The 21,280-nt window shown below is 51.0% G+C and overlaps 1 long non-coding RNA gene across 1 annotated transcript in view; it reads left to right on the top strand.

The window, feature by feature from the left end:
* Positions 1-21,280, top strand: part of LOC142244320 (uncharacterized) — a 57,402-nt gene that overhangs the window by 7,876 nt on the left and 28,246 nt on the right. The window contains exon 2 of the long non-coding RNA XR_012724505.1: positions 13,547-13,673. This is a non-coding gene — a long non-coding RNA (uncharacterized LOC142244320). The remainder of the gene's footprint in view (positions 1-13,546; positions 13,674-21,280) is intronic.

Genomic DNA, 21,280 nt, shown 5'->3' with positions numbered 1-21,280 from the left:
CTTTAGCTGCACCACAACCAATGTGGTGTACTTACAGGAGTTGTCCGACATTAGCTTACCAAACATTTTTGAGTTTATCTGTGCTGTATTGTCATATAAATCACCCCTACATTGTTGTTTTTTTTGTTTTCTAACTTTTGTTCCTCTTGAATTATCCCTTTATTCTTTGCAGCTCCGTGTTTACATTCAGCTCCAGCAAACTGACCACTTCCTGTGCCATACCTCCCAGTCACAGCTGGCACCGCCCAGCCTCAGTGTCCAGGCTCGCCCCCTGCCCGTTCTCAGTGTCCAGTCTCGCCCCCTGCCTGCCCCCTGCACACACATTCCCTGTCAGTATTCTGCCCCAGCACCTGACCTGTCATCACTCTAGCATTGGAAATAACAGCCCCACATCGGGCTCTGCGCCCCCCACACACATCGGGCTCTGCAACCCCCCCCCCACACAAACGGCGCTCTGTACCGACCCCCCCCCCACCATCGTTCTGTACCGACCCATAGGGAACACATGTAGGCTACATTCACATGACCGTTCCGTTTTTGTGGTCCGCAAAAAAAGGTCCGTTTTTTTGACGAATGCATCTGTGTCATCCGTGTGCCTTCCGTTTTTTTGCGGACCGCAAAAAACGGAAGCAGCAAGAAAGATAAATAGATGAGTAGATATAGAGATGGATATAGAGACAGAGAGATAGACGGATGCATGAATTAGATAGATAGATAGATGAGAAAGACCTATACAATGTCCCACCTCCCTGCATATTCTAAGCTGGCACCCTTTAGTGACTTTCATGTGGCACTAAAGGGTGCTTAGCCTTGTATTTAGCAAAAAAATAAATAATTAAAAAAAAAGCGACGTCAGGTCCCCCCTATCTTTTGTAGCCAGCTAGGGTAAAACAGACGGCTGCAGCCTACAAACCACAGCTGGTAGCTTGACCTTGGCTGGTAATCCAAAACAGAGGGCACCTCATGCTATTTTAAATTATATAAATAATTTAAAACAAACGTGGGGTCCCCCCCAAATTGGATCACCAGCCAAGGTAAAGCGGACAGCTGTGGTCTGGTATTCTCAGACTAGGGAGGTCCACTGTTATTGGACACTCCCAAGTCTAAAAATAGCAGGCTACAGCCGCCCCAGAAGTGGCGCATCCATTAGATGTGCCAATCCTGACGCTTCGCCCCAACTCATCCCATTGCCCTGGTGCGGAGGCAAACGGGGTAATATACGGGGTTGATGCCAGATGTGTAATGTCACCTGGCATCAAGCCCAGCAGTTGTTGATGTCAGGCGTCCATCAGACACCCGTCATCACCAACCCAGTCAGTAATAAAACTTTTTTTGTTGTCTATTTTTTTTTTATTTGAAAAAACACTCACTAAAACATTCCCTCTTTCACCAGTTTATTGAAAAGAACAATAAAATCAGGGTCCGGCGTAATCCAATAAGGGGGTCCCACGACATCCATACCATAGTCAATGTCCCAGTCAATGAAGAACAGAATGTTCCCCATTGTCTGGGAGACCAGTGAAGTTACCTGAGCTAACATCAATAGGTCAGCCCAGGTCACTGCAGGGGATGATGAGCGCTGCTGGCAGGAGGTTATATGAGATCATTACCTCCTGTGACGATCTCCTCCTCTGCCGACGTTACCGCTGTCGCTGACTTCTATGCCCACCGCGTTCTCAGCAGTATCACGAGAGCCCATGATGTCACCGCTAGTGACAGTCTCGAGCCGCCCGCGAGACGTGACGTGAGAACGCGGCGGGCATAGAAGGCAGTGACAGCGCTGACGTCGACAGAGGAGGAGATCGCCACAGGAGGTAATGATCTCATATAACCTCCTGCCAGCAGCGCTCATCATCCCCGCGGCTGCACGCACTGTGAGAAGCTGCTGATACACTGAGTGCGAGCAGCCGCGGGGCTGGCAGGGAGCGGGACACAGACTGCACAGGCACTCCTGCTATCCTAAGCACTGTAAGCAGGGGGGTCGGTGCTGGCGGTGACACCGTGGGCGGGGAGAGTACGGGGTGCAGGGGAATGTGTGGGAGGGTGCAGGGAAGTGGGCGGAGACTCACACACTGTACCTGCCCAGCAGGGCGGCAACATGCTGTTCCCAGATTTGCATGTCAACATGGTCCTGCCCATGTTGACATGAAATGACCGGAAGCAGCAAAATCGCGGCAGGAGTGGTCACATGACCGCTCTGAGCCGGGGGAGAGGGGCTGACAGCAGGGCATGTAAGTGCTCACTATCTACTTACCTGCCCCAATGTAGCCCAATAGGGTAATAATAAAAAAAAGTCAAAATAAGCCGGATAACCCCTTTAATTATATGTAAAAAAATGTCCAACTGGGGAGACAGGACAACAGCTCAGAACAAGGATGAATTCTCATCGCCACACAAAGAAAAAAGGATTGATCTATTTGGGGCTAAACATTTTTGTAACCCAGAGCACAGCATCATGGACATGAAATTGTGGTATTGAAAGGAAATGTCAAATCCCAGAGAGACAGACTCTGGGAATACAACATTCATTTCTGCTCTGAATTTGTTTTTTCTTTGTCGCTCTATTGGGAGACCCAGACAATTGGGTGTATAGGCTATGCCTCCGGAGGCCGCACAAAGTATTACACTCAAAAGTGTTAAGCCCCTCCCCTTCTGCCTATACACTCCCTGTGCTCCCACGGGCTGCCCAGTTTTTTGCTTTGTGCGAAGGAGGTCAGACACGCACGCACAGCTCCACAAATTGGTCAGCAGCAGCTGCTGACCATGTCGGATGGAAGAAAAGTGGGCCCATATAGGGCCCCCAGCATGCTCCCTTCTCACCTCACTCTTGTCGGCGGTGTTGTTAAGGTTGAGGTATCCATTGCGGGTACGGAGGCTGGAGCCCACATGCTGTTTTTCCTTCCCCATCCCCCTCAGGGTTCTGGTGGAAGTGGGATCCTTTCGGTCTCCAGGCACATGAGACCGTGCTTCATCCACAACTCCTGTGGAGCCTGCTGGATAGGAGCCGGGTATCGTTCAGGGACATGGCCCTGCTACTTGGAGGTACTCTGTGTCCCCGTGGGGACCGCGCACAGCAACACTCCAGCTTTGCTGGGTGTGCTAGTGCACCGGGGACCGCGACCGGGTTAATATGTGCCATTACACACTCAGCGTTGCTGAGTGTGTTTATGTATAGGGACTGCCGCTTTGACCGCCGCTGCCTTGGAAACACTGCGGCGCGGCTGGGACTTGTAGTGCGCCGGGGACTTCCACGCCGGCCGCGCTTTTACGGCGGCCGCGTTTATTACTAGAGTCCCCGGCTTCTTGCGGCCTAGTTTCCTTCCTCCCGCCCATAGCCCTGACAGGCAGGGGAAGGGCGGGACGCTGCACAGAACGAGCAGCACTGAGGGCTGGAGCATGCTTTGCATACTCCACTCCCCTCTCTGTGCACAGTGCAGGCTCCAGTTCCCGCACTTTCTGGGTCACGCCCACGGCTCCCTCCTCTCCTCAGGACGCATTCCTGTCAGCTCCTCGGACGCTGCAGAGGGGGACAAAATCTGGGAGACCCAGGCAGGGACTCTGGTGGCATCACAACCGCTTTAAGCGGGTGGTAAGCAGCACCTGTGGTGCTAGCTCAATTGTGCAGTACTGTAACATTATATGTTTATTTTACACTGTATAGTGCACAGTTGATTTCTGGCTATATTCCCTATTGTGTTGCTCAGGGAAGATAATGGCATGGCGCCCACAAAAGGCAGGGGTGCCAAAACACAGGCTTATTATGCTGCCTGCGCCGCATGTATGACCCCGCTACCGGCAGGTTCCACTGACCCTCATTGGCACAGTGCTCGGGCCCTGTGACACTTGCTCAGCCAGAGCCTCTGCTAAGAGGGGCCCAGGGGGAGCCACCTGCTGACAATGTCAAAAACGGGGACAGAGTTTGCAAAACTCTCTGAGACTATGGCTAAGATACTAGAAGCCTTGCAGTACAGGCCGGTATCTCAGCACAGGGACTCTGTTGAATCTTTGTTCCCTGGCCCCCCTAAGTTGGACCAACAATGTCCTCCCGGGGTATCTCATAGATCCCAATCTGAGGGTTCTGACACAGACCCCAGCCCCAGACTGACTAAGCGAGCTCGCTTAGATTTTCCCTCGACATCATCATATTGTTCAGGGTCTCAGCGAGGGGAATCTCGAGTTGATGAAGCGGAGGTAGCTGATCAGGATTCTGATCCTGAGGGCGCTCTCAATCTTAATACTCCAGACGGGGACGCCATAGTGAACGATCTTATTGTATCCATCAATCAAATGTTGGATATTTCTCCATCAGTCCCTCCAGCAGAGGAGTCTGCTTCTCAGCAGGAGAAATTCCGGTTCAGGTTCCCCAAGCGTACACCGAGTATGTTTCTGGACCACTCCGATTTCAGAGAGACAGTCCAGAATCACCATGCTTGTCCAGATAAGCGTTTTTTCTAAGCGCCTTAAGGATACACGTTATCCCTTTCCACCTGACGTGGTTAAAGGTTGGACTCAGTGTCCCAAAGTGGATCCTCCAATCTCCAGACTGGCGGCTAGATCCATACTTGCAGTGGAAGATGAGGGTTCACTCAAGGATGCCACTGACAGGCAGATGGAGCTCTGGTTGAAATCCATCTATGAAGCGATCGGCGCTTCTTTTGCCCCAGCATTCGCAGCCGTATGGCCGCTACAAGCTATCTCAGCAGGTCAAGCGCAAATTGAAGCAGCCACATGCACGTCCGCGCCACAAGTGGCGTCCATTACCACTCAGACCTCGGCATTTGCGTCTTACGCTATTAATGCGGTCCTGGACTCTGCGAGCCGTACGGCGGTGGCAGCCGCCAATTCGGTGGTACTCCGCAGGGTCTTGTGGCTACGGGAATGGAAGGCAGATTCTGCTTCCAAAAAGCACTTAACCTGTTTGCCAATTTCTGGCGACAGATTGTTTGGCGAGCGTTTGGATGAAATCTTCAAACAATCCAAGGGAAAGGATACATCCTTACCCCAGCCCAAACCGAATATACCCCAACAGAGGAGAGGGCAGTCGAGGTTTCGGTCCTTTCGGGGCGCGGGCAGGTCCCAATTCGCCTCGTCCAAAAGGCCTCAGAAAGAGCAAAGGAACTCTGATGCATGGCGGTCTAAGTCACGTCCTAAAAAGACCACCGGAGGGGCAGCTAACAAAGCGGCTTCCTCATGACTTTCGACCTCCTCATTCCGCATCCTCGGTCGGTGGCAGGCTCTCCCGCTTTTGCGACACCTGGCTGCCACGAATAAAAGACCGCTGGGTGAGAGACATTCTGTCTCACGGTTACAAGATAGAGTTCACCTCTCGTCCCCCGACTCGATTCTTCAGGTCATCCCCGCCTCCCGAGCGAGCCGAGGCTCTTCTGCAGGCGCTGGGTATTCTGAAGGCAGAAGGAGTGGTGGTCCCTGTTCCTCTTCAGCAACAGGGCCACGGTTTTTTACTCCAACTTGTTTGTGGTCCCAAAGAAGGACGGGTCTTTTCGACCTGTCCTGGACCTGAAACTTCTCAACAAACACGTAAAGACCAGGCGGTTCCGGATGGAATCCCTCCGCTCCGTCATTGCCTCTATGTCCCAGGGAGATTTCCTTGCATCGATCGATATCAAGGATGCTTATCTCCACGTACCGATTGCTCCAGAGCACCAGCGCTTCTTGCGCTTCGCCATAGGGAACGAACACCTGCAGTTCGTGGCACTGCCGTTCGGCCTGGCAACAGCCCCACGGGTTTTCACCAAGGTTATGGCTACTGTAGTAGCGGTCCTCCACTCTCAGGGTCACTCGGTGATCCCGTACTTGGACGATCTGTTGATCAAGGCACCCTCTCTAGAGGCATGCCAACACAGCCTCGACGCTACCCTGGAGACTCTCCAGAGTTTCGGGTGGATCATCAATTTTCCAAAGTCAAATCTGACACCGGCCCAATCGCTGACATACCTTGGCATGGAGTTTCATACCCTCTCAGCGATAGTGAAGCTTCCGCTGATCAACAGCGGTCACTACAGACAGGGGTACAATCTCTCCTTCTTGGTCGGTCACACACCTTGGGACGCCTCATGCACTTCCTGGGGAAGATGGTGGCAGCAATGGAGGCAGTTCCTTTCGCGCAGTTTCACTGCGTCCTCTTCAATGGGACATCCTTCGCAAATGGGACAGGAAGCCGACGTCCCTCGACAGGACCGTCTCCCTCTCGCAGGCGACCAAAGCTTCCCTTCGGTGGTGGCTTCTTCCCACTTCATTATCGAAAGGGAAATCCTTCCTACCCCCATCCTGGGAGGTGGTCACGACGGACGCGAGTCTGTCAGGGTGGGGAGCGGTTTTTCTCCACCACAGGGCTCAGGGTACGTGGACCCAGCAAGAGTCCTGGCTTCAGATCAATGTTCTGGAAATACGGGCAGTGTATCTTGCCCTGAAAGCGTTTCAGCAGTGGCTGGAAGGCAAGCAGATCAGAATTCAGTCAGACAATTCCACAGCGGTGGCATACATCAACCACCAAGGCGGCACACGCAGTCGGCAAGCCTTCCAGGAAGTCCGGCGGATTCTACTGTGGGTGGAAGCCACGGCCTCCACCATCCCCGCAGTTCACATTCCAGGCGTGGAAAACTGGGAAGCAGATTATCTCAGTCGCCAGGGCATGGACGCAGGGGAATGGTCCCTTCACCCGGACGTGTTTCAGGAGATCTGTTGCCGCTGGGGGGTGCCGGACGTCGATCTCATGGCGTCCCGGCACAACAACAGGGTACCAGCGTTCATGGCACGGTCTCAAGATCCCAGAGCTCTGGCGGCAGACGCCTTAGTTCAGGATTGGTCGCAGTTTCAGCTCCCTTATGTGTTTCCTCCGCTGGCACTGTTGCCCAGAGTGTTACGCAAGATCAGGGCCGACTGCCGCCGCGTCATCCTCGTCGTTCCAGACTGGCCGAGGCGGTCGTGGTACCCGGATCTGTGGCATCTCACGGTTGGCCGACCGTGGACACTGCCAGACCGACCAGACTTGCTATCTCAAGGGCCGTTTTTCCATCTGAATTCTGCGGTCCTCAACCTGACTGTGTGGCCATTGAGTCCTGGATCCTAGCGTCTTCAGGGTTATCTCAAGACGTCATTGCCACTATGAGACGAGCTAGGAAACCAACGTCCGCCAAGATCTACCACAGGACGTGGAAAATTTTCCTGTCATGGTGCTCTGCTCAGGGTATTTCTCCCTGGCCTTTTGCCTTGCCCACTTTTCTGTCCTTCCTTCAATCTGGACTGGAAAAGGGTTTGTCGCTCGGCTCCCTAAATAAGGGACAAGTCTCGGCGCTCTCTGTGTTTTTCCAGAAGCGCCTAGCCAGACTTCCACAGGTACGCACGTTCCTGCAGGGGGTTTGTCACATCGTCCCTCCTTACAAGCGTCCGTTAGAACCCTGGGTTCTGAACAGGGTGCTGACGGTTCTTCAGAAACCACCATTCGAGCCAATGAGGGATATTTCTCTCTCACGCCTTTCACAGAAAGTGGTTTTCCTGGTTGCAGTCACTTCACTTAGGAGAGTGTCTGAGCTAGCAGCGCTGTCATGCAAAGCCCCTTTCCTGGTGTTTCACCAGGACAAGGTGGTTCTGCGTCCGGTTCCGGAATTTCTCCCTAAGGTGGTATCCCCCTTTCATCTCAATCAGGATATCTCCTTACCTTCTTTTTGTCCTCATCCAGTTCACCAATGTGAAAAGGATTTGCACTTGTTAGATCTGGTGAGAGCACTCAGACTCTACATTTCTCGTACGGCGCCCCTGCGCCGCTCGGATGCACTCTTTGTCCTTGTCGCTGGCCAGCGTAAAGGGTCACAGACTTCCAAATCAACCCTGGCTCGGTGGATCAAGGAGCCAATTATCGAAGCTTACCGTTCGGCTGGGCTTCCGGTTCCCTCAGGGCTGAAGGCCCATTCTACCAGAGCCGTGGGCACGTCCTGGGCTTTGAGGCACCAGGCTACGGCTCAGCAGGTGTGTCAGGCGGCTACCTGGTCGAGCCTGCACACTTTCACGAAGCACTATCAGGTGCATACCTATCCTTCGGCGGATGCCAGCCTAGGTGGACGAGTCCTTCAGGTGGCGGTTGCCCACCTGTAGGAAGGGGCCGTTTTACGGCTCTATTACGAGGTATTATTTTACCCACCCAGGGACTGCTTTTGGACGTCCCAATTGTCTGGGTCTCCCAATAGAGCGACAAAGAAGAAGGGAATTTTGTTTACTTACCGTAAATTCCTTTTCTTCTAGCTCTAATTGGGAGACCCAGCACCCGCCCCTGTTTTTTTTGTGTACACATGTTGTTCATGTTGAATGGTTTCAGTTCTCCGATATTCCTTCGGATTGAAGTTACTTTAAACCAGTTTATAATTCTTTTTCCTCCTTCTTGCTTTTGCACCAAAACTGAGCAGCCCGTGGGAGCACGGGGAGTGTATAGGCAGAAGGGGAGGGGCTTAACACTTTTGAGTGTAATACTTTGTGCGGCCTCCGGAGGCATAGCCTATACACCCAATTGTCTGGGTCTCCCAATTAGAGCTAGAAGAAAAGGAATTTACGGTAAGTAAACAAAATTCCCTTCTTTACATCAATTAAGAAATGTGCTCCTCAGAGGATCTGGGAGCATCACAACTCTTGACCAGACCTCAATCAGAGGTCAATAAATTTCCACACTCCTTATATATGAACTGCTGCAATATTTACTGCCACAACTGATTGTCCCCTTGCCATGCTGATAGTTCTGCTTCACATAACTTGTCTTATTTACTGCTACATTCTGTCCTGTTATGTATAAATGTGTGACTCTTCAGATTGATGAAGAGATCTGAGTAGTCTTGAAAGCTTGATATTATTACCATCTTTTCAGTTAGCCATTAAAAGGTATCAACCTTTTTAAAGAATTTTTTATCTTTACTGGTTAACACAGTACAAAGATATGTTATGTTTCCTGAACTTTGCACGTTGAGAGTGCAATGAAGATTTTCTTCAGGCAACTGAAGTTAAGCAGAGTTAAGGGCCATTTACACGCTGTGACATCGCTAACGATATATCGTCATGGTCACGGTGTTTGTGACGCACATCCGGCGCCGTTAGCGACATCGCAGCATGTGACATGCAGGAGCGACCCTAAACGATCACAAACGAGATACAAATCGTTGGTATATGAGAGGTCATTCATTTACCAAAAATCGTTGTCTCATACGTAGCGAGGTTGTTCCTCGTTCCTGCGGCATCACACATCGCTGTGTGTGACACCGCAGGAGCAACGAACATCTCCTTACCTGCATCCACCGGCAATGAGGAAGGAAGGAGGTGGGCGGCATGTTCCGGCCGCTCATCTCCGCCCCTCCTCTTTGACGGCAGTTTTGTGACGTCGCTATGATGCCGAACGCACCTCCCCCCTTGAAGGAGGGATTGTTCGGCGGGCACAGCGACGACGCAAAACAGGTATGTGCGCGTGACGCTGCCGCAGCGATAATGTTCGCTACGGCAGCGATCACATATCGCACCAACGACAGGGTTGGGTGCTAACGCTCACGACATCGCTAGCAATCGCTAGCGATGTTGCAGCGTGTAAAGCACCCTTTAGGGGTGAATAAAACCTTTCAACAAATGAGGGTTATACATTTTTCAATAGAGAATTTTGCAGTATGAGGAAAATTAATGCACTAATTTATCCATGAATGCCTCGTTCATTGGGTTTTGATACCTTTTTTTGAAGAGAGATGGAGTTCTCCAACTCCATCTCTTCAAAAAAGGGGCGACAGAAGAAATTTACTGGTAGAATTATTCCAAATTGTAGGGGCAGGTGAGCTTTAGAAAGTTAACTTGGAAAATAGTTGGGTGTTTTTTGGACAGACAACCAAACCAAAACATAAATGTCTTAGGCTCAGTTGTTTTGCATCAGTCACATACGTTGATTGACGCATGTGACTGCTGCGTTGTACAACGGATGACAACGGTGACAAAGAAAAGAATTTCTTTGTGGGACTCCGTTGTGTGTTGGGGGCGGAGATCGGGGGGCGGAGCTGAGGACGTCAGTGCCGCGGTCTGCATGGCTGGGGACAGGTGAGTGTGTGTGTGTGTGTGAGAGTGTGTGTGTGTGTGAGTGTGCGTGTGTGTACACATGCGGAGTGCGGGAGGGGGCGGAGCCGAGTGGTGGTCGGCCTCCTTGCACACTGTATCCAGGGTAAATATCGGGTAACTAATAGCAAAGCACTTTTTGCTTGGTTACCCGATATTTATCTTGGATACCAGCTTAGCGCGGGCTCCCTGCACCCGTAACCACTGTAAATATCGGGTAACTAACCAAAGCGCATTGCTTGGTTACCCGATGTTTATCCTGGTTACGGGGGCGGGGAGCCAGAGAGCGCATGCGCAGCGAAATCCTACGGATCGCGCTGCTCAAAAAACGTTACATGCTGCGTTTCTCCCGCCCGGCGATCAGTTAAACAACTGACCGCGACGCAGCGGATGCAACGCAGCATCATCAGTCACAATCCGTCACTAATAGAAGCCTATGAGGACAAACAGGATTCCTGCAAAATATTTTGCAGGATACCGTAATTCCTCTAGGCGACGGATTGTGACTGATGCAAAACAACTGAAGTGTGAACTTAGCCTTAGGCCCCCTTCACACGTCCGTGAAACACGTGCGTGTTTGGTCCGTTTCCGTATATACCGGAGACACGGCCAAACGTGCACCAATGTTAATCTATGATTGTGGTCACACGTGCATTATTTCATTATGTCCGTGTGTGCGTGTCCGTGATCCGTATGTGTTTGCGTTTTGCACGGATGCATGTCCGTTATCTGCACGGAGCACGCACACGTGGACACAATGAAAGTCTATGGGTATGTGCACACACGTTAGTAAACACGTATGCATCTACCTATAGTCCGTGTCCGTTTGGTGTTTTTATTTCTAGTGATGTCGGCTATTCTTTCTATTTCTGTGTATGTCGGTCAATCTCCCTGAGTCCGTCGGTCGGTCTCTCTGTCGGTCTTTCCGTCCCTCTCTCACAGTCTGTCAGTCAGTTTCCCCCCCTCTCTCATACTTACCGTTCCCCGATCACCGGCGCGGCGCTGCACGGCAGTCACACTGCTGCGGCGGCTTTTACTATTTTGAAAAAGCCGGCTGCTCATTAAACAATCTCCTATCCCCTGCTTTCCCCGCCCACCGGCGCCTATGATTGGTTACAGTGAGACACGCCCCCACACTGAGTGACAGGTGCCTCACTGCACCCAATCACAGCAGCCAGTGGGCGTGTCTATACTGTGCAGTAAAATAAATAAATAATTAAAAAAAAACGGCGTGCGGTCCCCCCCAATTTTAATGCCAGCCAGATAAAGCCATACGGCTGAAGGCTGGTATTCTCAGGATGGGGAGCTCCACGTTATGGGGAGCCCCCCACCCTAACAATATCAGTCAGCAGCCGCCCAGAATTGCCGCATACATTATATGCGACAGGTCTGGGACTGTACCCGGCTATTCCCGATTTGCCCTGGTGCGTTGGCAAATCGGGGTAATAAGGAGTTATTGGCAGCCCATAGCCGCTCCTGTCACCTCCACGCAGCTAATGAAGACAGCCGCGCGATCAGCTGAGCTGTCACTGAGGTTACCCGCTGTTACTGGATCCAGTGACAGCGGGTAACCTCAGTGACAGCTCAGCTGATCGCGCTACTCACCTCATTTGCTGCGTGGAAGTGACCGGAGCGGCGGTGTCTTCTGCAGCTCCGGTCACCTCCATGCAGCAGCGCTGGATGCGACGCTGGAGCATCCTGGATTCCGGCGGACATGGAGGGCTTTTTGGGGCTGATTAAAGTGGTGAACCAGGGTATATGTGTGTGTTTTTTATTTCTAATAAAGGATTTTTTTCTGGTGTGTGTGTTTATTTACTGTAATTTACAGATTAATCATGGAGGGTGTCTCATAGACGCCTGACATGATTAATCTAGGATTTAGTGGCAGCTATGGGCTGCCATTAACTCCTTATTACCCCGATTTGCCAAAGCACCAGGGCAAATCGGGAAGAGCCGGGTACAGCCCCAGAACTGTCGCATATAATGTATGCGGCAATTCTGGGCGGCTGCTGACTGATATTGTTAGGGTGGGGGGCTCCCCATAACGTGGAGCTCCCCATCCTGAGAATACCAGCCTTCAGCCGTATGGCTTTATCTGGCTGGCATTAAAATTGAGGGGGACCGCACGCCGTTTTTTTTTTAATTATTTATTTATTTATTTTACTGCACAGTATAGACACGCCCACCGGCTGCTGTGATTGGGTGCAGTGAGGCACCTGTCACTCAGTGTGGGGGCGTGTCTCACTGCAACCAATCATAGGCGCCGGTGGGCGGGGAAAGCAGGGAATAGGAGATTGTTTAATGAGCGGCCGGCTTTTTCAAAATAGTAAAAAGCCGCCGCAGCAGTGTGAATGCCATGCAGCGCCGTGCCGGAGATCGGGGAACGGTAAGTATGAGAGAGGGGGGAAACTTCAGTCACTCGGGGGATTAGCGGTCACCGGTGAATCCTTCACAGGTGACCGCTAATCAGTACTCGACATAGACAGAGCCGCGGTATGAGGATGAAGTCGGGTGAAGTTCACCCGAGTTCATTCTCATCGCGCAACTCTGTCTGCTGTCAGCCGACATTTATAAACGACATTGTGCATCACACACACGGACATTCCACACGGACATTCCACGTACACATACACGTTAATTCCACACGCACACACAGACGTTCTACACACAAACACGGCTAGCATACGCAATTCACACAGGTGCCACACGGACCATAAAAACGGACACAAAAACGGGACGCGGACCCGAAAAACGGCCCGTAACACACGTGCGTGTTTTTCACGGACGTGTGAAGGGGGCCTTAGAGGTATGAAAAAGTGACTCACTTATTAGGTCCTCTAAAATCAGAATAACTTTATTAAATATCATTAAAAATCCGTCAATAGTCAAAACATCCAGACAAGACAGAAAACAAACAAAGAAAGGGTGTATGATCAACAACCCAATACTTAGAAGGTGGAAAAATAGGAAAATGAAGGGCCCAGGGTCAAAGGGATTTTCAACATCAGGAGATGAAGCCTAAAATGTTCCCCATCTGTGCCCTGCCTTACAGTGGAGGTATTTACCCTAATTTATTTGGTGGCCCCGCTCAACGGCAGCTAGCCCTGAATGACCCTTCCTTCCACTTGATGAGGCACCCACCACCTCAGGAAAACAAAAGATTTTTATGAACGTCCTCAGGTTCAGCCCGCTTGTGTCTATTCAGAATCAGCAACTAGAACACCCTCTGTTTTTGTTTTGTTTTCTGTCTTGTCTGGATGTTTTGACTTGATGGATTTTTAATGATATTTAATAATGTTCTGTTTTTAGAGGATCTAATAGGTCAGTCAGTGTTTTTTGGATAGACAATATTAGTTGGAGCAGTGAATAATGTGATGGCTGAACCAATTGCTAGATAAAGTAAGAGAAGTCTACTAACAATGTTTCACAGGCATTGACTTTGTTCTAAAACTTCCAGTTGAGAAGTCCTTGGCATCAGGCATCTCGAGGAGATAAAAGTCAGAATGGAAGGAATGGAGCAACTTCAGGAGACAGTGAGATGTGTCCAGAGATGATGCAACACAATGACAAGCATTGAGCCATTTGTAAGTTGTTTTTTTTGTTTGTTTTTTTTTTAACGTTTTTTTTAGTTTAACAATACTGATGCAGTAATTCAGCATAAGATTTTTCACAAGTGGCCACTAATATAGTTTAACCCTAAACCCCTAGCCTGTTTTAACCTTCATCACCAGGCCATTTTTTATAATTCCAACCAGTCACTTAACACTAGAAGTCCCAGAAATTTTCGAGCTCCCCCCTGAAGTCCCGAAAGAGGGTCAAATGACCCTTAAGGTACCGTCACACATAACGAGATCGCTAGTTTTCTGTGACGCAGTAGTGATCCCGTTAGCAATCTCGTTATGTGTGACATCTACCAGCGATCAGGCCCCTGCTGTGAGATCGCTAGTCGTTGCAGAATGGTCCAGGCCATTTTCTTCAAAGGCGATTGCTGTGTTTGACACTGTGTGACAGGGTCACAGTGACTGCTGAGACCATTATACAGGTCGCTACTGCGACCTGTATCGTTCCTGTGTCGTTGGTAAGGTCTGACTGTGTGACATCTCACCAGCGACCTCCCAGCAACTTACCAGCGATGCCTATCAGGTCGCATCGTTTTCGGGATCGCTGGTAAGTCGTGTGTGACTGGGCCTTTAGTCCAAACTGAATAGAACTAACTAGAAACTAAATGGCTAAACTCATGGGAAAACAACAACCTCCTGTGGTGCGACAGTAATGGCCTTAATTACAGAATAAAAGACGGTGATTATAGGATGTTAGCTAAAATCCTTCAGGTCATTCGACCCGTCTCTGGGTTCCAAAGGGGTCATTCCATGTCAAGTGGACCAGTGGTCCCCACTTGACCTTCAAGGGGTCATTTAACATTTCTACCTTTGGGTCATTCCACATCAAGTGGACCAGTTTTAAAAATCGTCCCCACTCGACCTTCTCCGATTTTGCTGAAAATTTATAAGGATGTACATGTATGTTTGAAAAGAGGTTCTGTAAATTTTTAGGGCCAGATCTCAAATACATTGGGCACTGTTGACCTTTCACTGGAGGTCCCAGCAAGCCTGCGGCTTCAGCTAAGAGGATTTTGCAAACTTTGGCACATAGCCATTAGAGTTCTATACTGGCTATGATGCTGAAATTTGGCATACTAGCTCAACTTTTGCTGCTAAACAGGATAAAATTATTACCGGCTAAGACAAAACAATATTTCGGCCGCAATTTTGTGTCAAAGTAGCTTGTAAAACGTGTCGCATAAAATTTTTGCCTAACTTTGCCCATATATAACTGAAGACCAAAAAACCATAGTAACTGGTGCTTTGCCCTGTAGACCAAACATCTACATGACTTTGCATTGCTGCAATATCACGGTCAAAGCATATGTATTTGTGGTAATATTCACACCCACATATGATGACAAACTTTAAAAAAACGAATTTTACCTATTTTCTTTGTCGCTCCTAATTGGGAGACCCAGACAATTGGGTGTATAGCTACTGCCTCCGGAGGCCACACAAAGTATTACACTTAAAAGTGTAAGGCCCCTCCCCTTCTGGCTATACACCCTCCCGTGGGATCACGGGCTCCTCAGTTTTCATGCTTTGTGCGAAGGAGGCACACATACACGCATAGCTCCACTGTTTAGTCAGCAGCAGCTGCTGACTATGTCGGATGGAAGAAAAGAGGGCCCATATGGGGCCCCCAGCATGCTCCCTTCTCACCCCACTTTTGTCGGCGGTGTTTGTTAAGGTTGAGGTACCCATTGCGGGTACAGAGGCTGGAGCCCACATGCTGCATCCTTCCCCATCCCCCTTAGGGCTCTGGGTGAAGTGGGATTTACCGGTCTCCAGGCACAGAGACCGTGCTCCGTCCACAGCCCCTGGGGAATCTGCTGGATATGGAGCGGAGTATCGTCAGGGACAGGGCCCTGCTACGCCAAGGTACTCTGGGTCCCCGTACAGTCCGCGCGCACACTGCAGCATTGCTGGGTGTGTTAGTGCGCCGGGGACAACAGCGCTGCGCGCTGGTTCCATTCCTATCTACAGCTTTGCTGAGAGGGGACATGTATTTGAAACTGCCGCGCGGCCACTGTTGTCAGTTTTTTCGCTGCGGCGCGGCTGGGACTTGTGGTGCGCCGGGGACTTCCGCGCTGGCCGTGCATATATCACGGCCGCGCTTATTACTCGAGTCCCCGGCTTTCTGCGGCCTAGTTTCGTTTCGTTCCCGCCCCCAGGCCTGCCAGTCAGGGGAAGGGCGGGACGCTGTATAGAATGTCAGCGCAGAGGGCTGGAGTCTGCTTTGCATACTCCAGCCCTCACACTGGGCACAGTGGGACGCCAGTTTCCCGCACTTTGTTTGAGGCACGCCCACGATCCCTCTCTTCACAGGACGCCAGCAGCCATTCCTGTGTGCAGTCTGAGCTGGAGAGAGGAGACTGGGAGACCCAGACACGGGATTCTGGTGCCCACACACCCGCTTTTCAGCGGGCGGTAAGCTGCCCTCAAGGGCTGACCCCACTGGTGCCGAAGTGTATATTGTATTTTATGCTTGCAGCTTTACATTGCACTGTACGGTCGCTGGGGATCCTCTGCTATATACCCTCCTAGATTTCTCAGAGGACACAACAGCATGTCGACCGCAAAAAGCAAAGGTGCCAAGGCACAGGCTTTCTATGCTGCTTGTACCGCTTGTGGGGCTGTTCTACCGGCAGGTTCCACTGACCCCCACTGTGTGCAGTGCTCGGCCCCTATGGCACTTGCTCGGCCGGGGCCTCTGCTGGAGGTGACCCAGGCAGAACCTCCTGTAAATACTGTCCAGGTGACAGGGACGGAGTTTGCAGTCTTTGCTGACAGATTGTCTGTGACTATGACTAAAATTCTTGAAACATTGCAGTCTAGACCAGTACCTCAGGCCATGGACACTGTTAACTCATTGCTCCCTGGTCCCCCTCAGTCGGAACAGCTCCGGGATCCGGGGGTGTCTCTTGCATCCCAGGGTGATGGCTCTCACACGGACGACAGTCCCAGACAGCCTAAACGAGCTCGCTATGAGCGGCCCTCGACTTCATCACACTGGTCAGGGTCCCAGCAGGAGGACTCTCTGTATGATGAGGCGGAGATAGCTGATCAGGATTCTGATCCTGAGACCGCTCTCAATTTGGATACACCAGATGGTGACGCCATAGTGAATGATCTTATAGCGTCCATCAATAAAATGTTGGACATTTCTCCCCCTGCTCCTCCTGTGGAGGAGACAGCTTCACAGCAGGAGAAATTCCATTTCAGGTATCCCAAGCGTAAATTAAGTGTATTTCTGGACCACTCTGACTTTAGAGAGGCAATCCAGAAACACCACGCTTATCCGGATAAGCGTTTTTCCAAGCGGCTTAAGGATACACGTTATCCTTTTCCCCCAGACGTGGTCAAGGGCTGGACCCAGTGTCCCAAGGTGGATCCTCCAATCTCCAGGCTTGCAGCTAGATCCTTAGTTGCAGTGGAAGATGGGGCGGCACTTAAAGATGCCACTGACAGGCAGATGGAGCTCTGGTTGAAATCCATCTATGAAGCTATCGGCGCGTCGTTTGCTCCAGCATTCGCAGCCGTATGGGCACTCCAAGCTATTTCAGCTGGTCTTACACAGATTGACACGGTCACACGTACATCTGCTCCGCAGGTGGCACCCTTAACCTCTCAAATGTCTGCATTTGCGTCTTACGCGATCAATGCTGTCCTAGACTCTACGAGCCGTACGGCAGTGGCGTCCGCCAACTCCGTAGTTTTACGCAGAGCCTTGTGGTTAAGAGAATGGAAGGCAGATTCTGCTTCCAAAAAGTGTTTAACCAGTTTGCCATTTTCTCGTGACCGACTGTTTGGGGAGCGCTTAGATGAAATCATTAAACACTCCAAGGGTAAAGATTCATCTTTACCTCAGTCCAGACAAAATAAACCCCAACAGAGGAGAGGACAGTCGGGGTTTCGGTCCTTTCGAGGCTCAGGCAGGTCCCAATTCTCCTCGTCCAAAAGGACTCAAAAGGATCAGAGGAGCTCAGATTCTTGGCGAACTCAGTCACGACCAAAAAAGACAGCCGGAAGACCCGCTACCAAGGTGGCTTCCTCATGACTTTCGGCCTCCTCTCTCCGCATCCTCGGTCGGTGGCAGGCTCTCCCGCTTTGGCGACATTTGGCTGCCACAGGTCACAGACCGTTGGGTGAGAGACATTCTGTCTCACGGGTACAGGATAGAGTTCAGCTCTCGTCCTCCAACTCGCTTCTTCAGAACTTCTCCACCTCTCGACCGAGCCGATGCTCTGCGGCTAGCGGTGTCCACTCTAAAAGCGGAAGGAGTGGTGACCCCCGTTCCTCTTCTGGAACAAGGTCACGGTTTTTACTCCAATTTGTTTGTGGTGCCAAAAAAGGACGGGTCTTTCCGTCCTGTTCTGGACCTAAAACTGCTCAACAAGCATGTGAAAACCAGGCGGTTCCGGATGGAATCCCTCCGTTCCGTCATCGCCTCAATGTCTCAAGGAGATTTCCTAGCATCAATAGACATCAAAGATGCTTATCTCCACGTGCCGATTGCTCCAGAGCACCAGCGTTTTCTACACTTCGTTATAGGAGACGAACACCTTCAGTTCGTAGCCCTGCCTTTCGGTTTGGCAACAGCTCCAAGGGTCTTCACCAAGGTCATGGCAGCAGTAGTAGCAGTCCTGCACTCTCAGGGTCACTCGGTGATCCCTTACTTGGACGATCTACTTGTCAAGGCACCCTCTCAAGAGGCATGCCAAAACAGCCTGAACGTTGCGCTGGAGGCTCTCCAGAGTTTCGGGTGGATCATCAACTTTTCAAAGTCAAATCTCACCCCGACCCAATCGATAACATACCTTGGCATGGAGTTTCATACTCTCTCAGCGATAGTGATGCTTCCGCTGGACAAACAGCGTTCACTACAGACAGGGGTGCAATCTCTCCTTCAAGGCCAGTCACACCCCTTGAGACGCCTCATGCACTTCCTAGGGAAGATGGTAGCAGCAATGGAGGCAGTCCCTTTCGCGCAGTTTCATCTGCGTCCACTACAATGGGACATTCTCCGTCAATGGGACGGGAAGTCGACGTCCCTCGACATGAACGTCTCCCTTTCTCAGGCGGCCAAGGAATCTCTTCAGTGGTGGCTTCTTCCCACCTCATTGTCAAAGGGAAAGTCCTTCCTACCCCCATCCTGGGCGGTGGTCACGACGGACGCGAGCCTGTCAGGGTGGGGAGCGGTTTTTCTCCACCACAGGGCTCAGGGTACGTGGACTCAGCAAGAGTCCACCCTTCAGATCAATGTTCTAGAAATCAGAGCAGTGTATCTTGCCCTACAAGCCTTCCAGCAGTGGCTGGAAGGCAAGCAGATCCGAATTCAGTCGGACAACTCCACAGCGGTAGCATACATCAACCACCAAGGTGGCACACGCAGTCGGCAAGCCTTCCAGGAAGTCCGACGGATTCTAACGTGGGTGGAAGACACGGCTTCCACCATTTCCGCAGTTCACATCCCAGGCGTGGAAAACTGGGAAGCAGACTTCCTCAGTCGCCAGGGTATGGACGCAGGGGAATGGTCCCTTCACCCGGTCGTGTTTCAGGAGATCTGTCGCCGCTGGGGGATGCCGGACGTCGACCTGATGGCGTCACGGTACAACAACAAGGTCCCGGCTTTCATGGCACGGTCTCACGATCACCGAGCTCTGGCGGCAGACGCCTTAGTTCAAGATTGGTCGCAATTCCGGCTACCTTATGTGTTCCCACCTCTGGCATTGTTACCCAGAGTGCTGCGCAAGATCAGGGCCGACTGCCGTCGCGCCATCCTCGTCGCTCCAGACTGGCCGAGGAGATCGTGGTACCCAGATCTGTGGCACCTTACGGTAGGCCAACCATGGGCACTACCAGAACGACCAGACTTGCTATCTCAAGGGCCGTTTTTCCACCTGAATTCTGCGGCCCTGAACCTGACTGTGTGGCCATTGAGTCCTGGATCCTAGCGTCTTCAGGATTATCTAGAAATGTTATTACCACCATGAGACAGGCTAGAAAACCATCCTCCGCCAAGATCTACCACAGGACGTGGAAGATATTCTTATCTTGGTGCGCGGCTCAGGGAGTTCCTCCCTGGCCTTTTGCATTGCCTACTTTTCTTTCCTTCCTGCAATCCGGGTTGGAAAAAGGTTTGTCGCTCAGCTCCCTTAAAGGACAAGTCTCAGCGCTATCTGTATTTTTTCAGAAACGCCTAGCACGACTTACTCAGGTGCGCACGTTCCTGCAAGGAGTTGGTCATATCGTCCCTCCTTACAAGCGGCCGTTAGAGCCCTGGGATCTGAACAAGGTTCTAATTGCTCTCCAGAAGCCGCCTTTCGAGCCTATGAAGGATGTTTCCCTTTCTCGTCTTTCACAGAAAGTGGCTTTTCTAGTAGCGGTCACGTCTCTTCGGAGAGTGTCCGAGCTAGCGGCGCTCTCATGCAAATCTCCCTTCCTGGTGTTTCACCAGGACAAGGTGGTTCTACGTCCGGTTCCTGAGTTTCTCCCTAAGGTGGTATCCCCCTTTCATCTCAATCAGGATGTCACATTACCTTCCTTGTGTCCTCATCCAGTTCATCAATTTGAGAAAGGTTTGCATTTGTTGGATCTGGTCAGAGCACTCAGGATCTACATTTCCCGCACGGCGCCCTTACGCCGCTCGGATGCACTCTTTGTCCTTGTCGCTGGTCAGCGTAAAGGGTCGCAAGCTTCCAAATCCACCCTGGCTCAGTGGATCAAGGAACCAATTCTTGAAACCTACCGTTCTGCGGGGCTTCCGGTTCCTTCAGGGCTGAAGGCCCATTCTACCAGAGCCGTGGGTGCGTCCTGGGCATTACGGCACCAGGCTACGGCTCAGCAGGTGTGCCAGGCGGCTACCTGGTCGAGTCTGCACACCTTTACCAAGCATTATCAGGTGCATACCTACGCTTCGGCGGACGCCAGCCTAGGTAGACAAGTCCTTCAGGCGGCGGTTGCCCACCTGTAGGACAGGGCTGTTTGACGGCCCTATCACGAGGTATTCTTTTACCCACCCAGGGACTGCTTTTGGACGTCCCAATTGTCTGGGTCTCCCAATTAGGAGCGACAAAGAAGAAGGGAATTTTGTTTACTTACCGTAAATTCCTTTTCTTCTAGCTCCAATTGGGAGACCCAGCACCCGCCCTGTTTTCTTAGGGATTTTTGGTTTTTTCGAGTACACATGTTGTTCATGTTGAATGGTTTCAGTTCTCCGATGTTTCTTCGGATTGAATTTGTCTTTAAACCTGTTATTGGCTTTCCTCCTTCTTGCTTTTGCACTAAAACTGAGGAGCCCGTGATCCCACGGGAGGGTGTATAGCCAGAAGGGGAGGGGCCTTACACTTTTAGTGTAATACTTTGTGTGGCCTCCGGAGGCAGTAGCTATACACCCAATTGTCTGGGTCTCCCAATTGGAGCTAGAAGAAAAGGAATTTACGGTAAGTAAACAAAATTCCCTTCTTTTAGGTCAAATTTCTCAAAAAGGGTACCCCTAAAATATATTAATTCTGATATCATTAGAAAGAGCACATTTTTCTCTACAAGGATCATTGGGTTTTTTTTTGGAGTCTCTCAGTTTA

This window comes from Anomaloglossus baeobatrachus, chromosome 6 (genome assembly GCF_048569485.1).
Source record: "Anomaloglossus baeobatrachus isolate aAnoBae1 chromosome 6, aAnoBae1.hap1, whole genome shotgun sequence".
Taxonomy (NCBI): domain Eukaryota; kingdom Metazoa; phylum Chordata; class Amphibia; order Anura; family Aromobatidae; genus Anomaloglossus; species Anomaloglossus baeobatrachus.
Note: the sequence above shows the minus strand (reverse complement) of the source record. Positions and strands in the feature narration are given on the sequence as shown.